This window comes from Orycteropus afer, unplaced genomic scaffold (genome assembly GCF_000298275.1).
Source record: "Orycteropus afer afer isolate SDZICR_OR568_19922 unplaced genomic scaffold, OryAfe1.0 scaffold00083, whole genome shotgun sequence".
Lineage (NCBI taxonomy): Eukaryota > Metazoa > Chordata > Mammalia > Tubulidentata > Orycteropodidae > Orycteropus > Orycteropus afer.
The window spans coordinates 62,747-68,235 of record NW_006921670.1 but is presented as its reverse complement, the minus strand read 5'-3'; positions in this window follow the sequence as shown (position 1 = coordinate 68,235).

Here is a 5,489-nt window from a genome sequence, read left to right as displayed (position 1 = left end):
TTTTTGTTAGCAGCCAAATGCCTTAACCACTATGCCACAGAGCTCTTTCATCTTGAAGACACTTTCTGTTAAATAGTAGAGCCTCTAAGAATCCTAAGGGCATTGGCCCATACAGCAGCCTTACCAAGAGCCCAAGATAAGAGAAAATAAAATAGATTTGTAGGTGTGACTTTTGTCTAATGAAATGGATTACAAATTGATTCGTAAGAAACCCATAAAATTTGTGTGTGTGTGTGTGTGTGTGTGTGTGTGATTTGGGTGAAAGTTTACAGAGTGAATTCACTTTCCATACAGCAGCCCACACATACTTTCTCTCATGACATTGGCTACAATTAACCACAATGCAACAGCTGCCCTCCCATTTCCTCCCCATAGTTACCTCTTTTCTGTGTCCTTCCCTCCCATGCACTCCTGTGCCCCCAGCTGTCTCTCTGTGCATACACAGCCCTTCTATTCTCCCATGATTGATCTCTCCAAGGAGTGTATCTACCTAATGGAAATGTTCAGCTCATATGTCTGTCTTTTGTTTGGCTGGAAGCCAGAGAATGGGCTTAATTCCAGACCTGAAGGGCAGCTAGGGGCCATAGTCTCAGTGGTCCCATCAGGTTCTATCAGACCAGCAAACCTGGTCTTTTTTTGTTTTGTATTGTTTTGTTTTTAATGATTTTGAGTTTTGTTCCACATTTTTCTCACACTGTATCCAAGATCTCCTACAGAGATCCCCCTCCAGGTGGTTGACAGTGGTAGCCGGGCACCATCTAGTTCTTTTGGTCTCATAGTCATATAGGATGAGGATCACATGGTGTACCAGTCACTTGCACTGATTGTTTCCATGTGTCTTTGGTTTTCTTCATTCTTCTTTGCTGTGGATGAGGAGAAACCCATCATTGCATCTAGATGGCCACTTGCAAACTTTCAAGATCCCTGTTGCTACTCACCAAAGTAAGATGTAGAACAATATTTTTATGTACTATGTTCTGCCAATTGAGCTTGATGTCCCCTGCGACTATGGTCCTGAGCCCACAGGTCCAACTATTCGATCCCTCTGGGTAGCTGGCTGTGTCCAAGAACTGACTACAAACTTGCCCCTTGTCAGCTCTACTATATACCTGCGAATTCTTATAGAACATACAAATACACTTGTAGAAACAGTGTCTGCCAACCCTACACCTGGTCTTGGGCACACTCCCCCCTGCATGGAGATACCTAATAATTCAGCTTGTCCATCCATCTCTCCTCCCATATATAAATGTTTACCTTTACTGACACAATATTGTATGTGCAAAAGGGTTCATCTTTGCTGTCTGTACCTCCCACACACCTCTTCCTCAATGCCACCTTGTTGATTACTCACATTTGGTCTATTGCCCTCCTCTTCACCCAAATCAATACTTGTCTCTACCCATCTAACAGTGTTCCCTCCCCTCCCCTCCCACCCCTGGTAACCAACAAAGAAAATTTGCTTACATAGATAAACATTTCCTTGAGTTTTTACAATAACGGGTTAATACAATATTTGTCCTTCTGTGGTTGACTTATTTCACTCAGCATAATGTCCTCCAAGTCCATCCACATTATGCAGTGTTTTGCCAGTTCTACATTATTCTTTAGGGAGAAACTCATGAAATTTTTCAAGGAATTGTTTTGGCTTTGAATGGAAGGAACAGAGAAAGAACCAATGAAAAATGACTTCTATGGACCTTCAAATCATGGTGGACAGGAAGCAGGCTTAGAAAACCTACTCAACTTTGAACACTGGTCATTTCTTATGGAAACACAAGAATGACTTAGAGGAGAGAATCAAGAGCCCAGAGGGCAAAGCCAGGAATCATGGAGAATCACTCTCCAACAGTACGAATGAGTACTAACCAAGGAAGTAGCAACATGTACCCAGGAGTATTTCAAGATTGCTATGGACCAATGACTGTCACTTCCTGCCTTTTAGTATGGGAGAGTCTATGGTGGTTATCTTACACCTATCAGGATTAGAGGAAGAATCATTAACAACCTGAGACATGCAGATGATACAACTTTGCTTGCTGAAAGTGAGGATGACTTGAGGCACTTACTGATGAAGGCTGAAGATACAGTCTGCAGTATGGATTACATCTCAATATAAAGAAATAAAAATCCTCACAACTGGACCAATGAGCAGCATCACAATAAATGGAGAGAAGATTGAGGTTGTCAAGGAATTCGCGTTGCTTGGTTCTACAATCGATGCCAATGGAAACAGCAGTCAGGACATTAGATGACGTATAGTATTGGGAAAGTGAACCGCGAAGGAACTGTTTCAAGTGCTGAGGAGCAAGGATGTCTCCTTGAGGACTAAGGTGCACCTGACAGAAGCCATGATATTTCCAATTGCCTCGTATGCATGTGAGAGCTGAACAATGAATAAGGAAGACCGAAAAAGAGTTGATGCTTTTGAGTTGTGGTGCTGGTGAAGAATGCTGAAAGTACCATGGACTGTTAAAAGAACTAACAGATCTGTCCTGGAGGAAGTGCACCCGAAATTCTCCTTGGAAGCGAGAACGGCCAGACTTCATCTCACCTATTTTGGTCATGTTGTCAGAAGGGACCATTCCTTGGAGGGACCATGCTTGGTAGGGTGGAGGATCGACGAAAGAGGGGGAGGCCTTCAATGAGATGGATTGACATGGTGGCTGCGATGATGGGCTCAAATATAGCAGGAATTGTGGAGCTGGCGCGGGATCAGGCAGTGTTTCGTTCTGCTGTGCATGGGGTCGCTATGAGTCAGAAACGACTTGACGGCACCTAACAAAAACAACAACATCCCACTATAGTATGTTGGGGGTGAGCAGATAACTTATTTCTTTAGTTCACAGATCTTCCTATTGAGAGGAATGGCACTCAAGGAGCTGTACTCAAGAAACTCTACCTAACGAATATAATCCATGCCTGCACTGATTGATTTCAATGACAAAATCCTGGACTTTGAGCTGATGCCATAAAGATAGGACTTGGATGAGGAGAATGAACACATTTTGCCCATGGGGGATGTGAATCGCTGTGACTTGTGGCCAGAGGGAAAATGGTGGCAGATTGTGCTTTACAAAGATGCTCCCACAGCCTCTTCTTACAATATGACCTAGTCACTCCTCTGTAAAGAAGTGGAGACAGTATCTCCTCTCCTTAACCCAGTTGGACCTGTGTGGCTGCCTTGACCAATAGAGTACAGCAGAAGGACATATGTGACTTCTGAAAGTATTTCACAAAATATGAAACATCTCCTCAGAACCCATCAGTCACCATGTTGTAAGGAAGCCCTGACCACATGGGGAGGCCAGGTGTTTTGATTGTAAGCCATCTGACAAAGAAATAAGAAAGCTCCAAAAATGATGCCAGCGGCAACTACTGTCCAACTGTAATTGCATAAGAGACCCTGATTGAGAACCACAAAGCGGAGCCATCAACGCCCAGACCATGAGGGAGAACTATAATAATAAGTGATTGCTGTTGTTTTACTCCCATGAAGTTTGGGGTGGTTAGTACCACAGCATAGATAGCCGATACACCTGGGATGAATGAAACAATAAGACCAAAAGAGAAGGGAGAAGGGAAAGACGGGAAGAAGGAGGAAAGAAGAAAGAATGGACTCTAATACCCTCAACAAGATGGATTAACACAATGGCTGCAACGGTGGGCTCAAGCATAACAAATATTGTTAGGACGGCGCAGGACCAGGCAGTGTTTGTTCTGTCATCCATAGGGTCACTACGAGTCAGAACTGACTCAAAGCCGCCTGACAACAACAAAGGTCCTGAAAGGCAGAGATTTTGTGTACTGTGTTCAGTGCAGAGTCCTGGCACATAGTTGGTACTTAACAGATGCTTGTTGACTGATGAATAAATGAAGAAGGGGGCAGCAGGGAAGGACTGTGTTTCTGAGTGTGCTGAGATTTTCAATGCACATTTGGAGGAAGAATCCAGAACAGACCTGGAAGAATACCCAGCAGGGCTCTTGGCAGCACAAGACCCTCCCTGTGGGAAGCTGAAGAAGAGAGAGCCATTGGTGGGCTTGACCAGAGTCTCTGAAAGCAGGTTACTCCCTACATTGACAAGTCAGGGCAGGGCAGGGCAGGGCAGGTGTGAAGTCTGGGAAAGGCCCTACCTAGGAGGCAGGTCTCAGGCTCTGAGCACCCAGTCTGGAGCTAGAACACCCTTGAGTGTTCAGAGGCTGGTCCGCCCATGGGCCCCCACCTGCCTCTTTGGTCTGCCTGAACTTGCTTCCTGTCTGGCTGACCAACCCTTCCACCTCAACTCTCCCACCTTTGTTGTTACCTTGCCAGCAAGTTGGCCCTGACGTGTGGTGACCCCGTGCACAATGGAGTGAAGTGCTGCCTGGTCCCACGCCGTCTCAATGATGGGATGCTGATTGAGCCATTTTAATCCAGTGTTTCCGTTGGCTGATTTCTGGAAGCAGATCACCAGGCCTTTCCTCCTAGTCCATCCCAGTCTGGAAGCTCTGTGGGAACCTGTTCATTGCCATAGCAACACACACACCTTCACTGACAGACAGGTGGTGGCTGTGCCTGAATTGGTTGCACTGACCAAGAATTGAACTCAGGTCTCCTGCATGGAAGGGGAGAATTCTACCACTGCACCATCCCTACCCTCCCTCTGCAACCTTGAAGCTTGGTATACTCTTGTATTATTTCACTTTCTTTGTGTCTATTTTCAACAAATAGCCTAAATTCTGTTTTCAGGGCAGCCTGTTTTCATTCATTTTGTCCCCTTTGCCCTATTGTTTCGCTTTCAGTTTTCTCCCAGGCCCCACTTATCTTCTCTTTCCCCATCTGCTTATTCTCTATAAGGCTTCCAATTGTTCTTTTGCAGAATTATGGTCTCTCTGCCCCTGTTAGCTCCCCTGAGTCCCCCGAGTTAATTTTTCTTCTCTTCCTGTTTGTGCACTCTCTCCTCTTCCTTGCTTCTTTCTCCCTCATCTTTCTTATCTCATCCTCCCCCATCTCCTTCAGATTGGAGTATCTGCCTGCCTCCCTTTTGCTCCCCAAACTCCTTGCTGCATTTCCTCCACTTCTTGTCCATTTGCTGCTCTTCCTCAAACTGGGTTGTGAATCCCATCCACCTCAGAGTGGGACAAGCTGTAAAGCTAAGGTTCCCTGAGGGCCATGCTGTGATCTTTTATTTTTACAACGTCCTTGGATAGATTGAGGTGTTTGTGCAGGGTGGGGTGGCGTGCTGGGTGGGAGGGGACCAAGACGGCGAATAGCACTTATGATTAATATAGGACATTGCTGCATAGTGTCCCAGTGGTTCCTGCGTCTTCTGGGGCCGAGCTCTGCAGAGAGGGCTGCTAGTCGACTCTGGGAAGCTGCACAGAGTGGACCCGGAACGGCAGGAGAGGGACCTGGGTGGGCTGCCACTCTGGAACCAGAGAGCTAGAGCAGGAAGGAGCTCCTGCCGCACCTGCTGGGGACATGAGCAGCAGATGAACTTTGGCAGGCC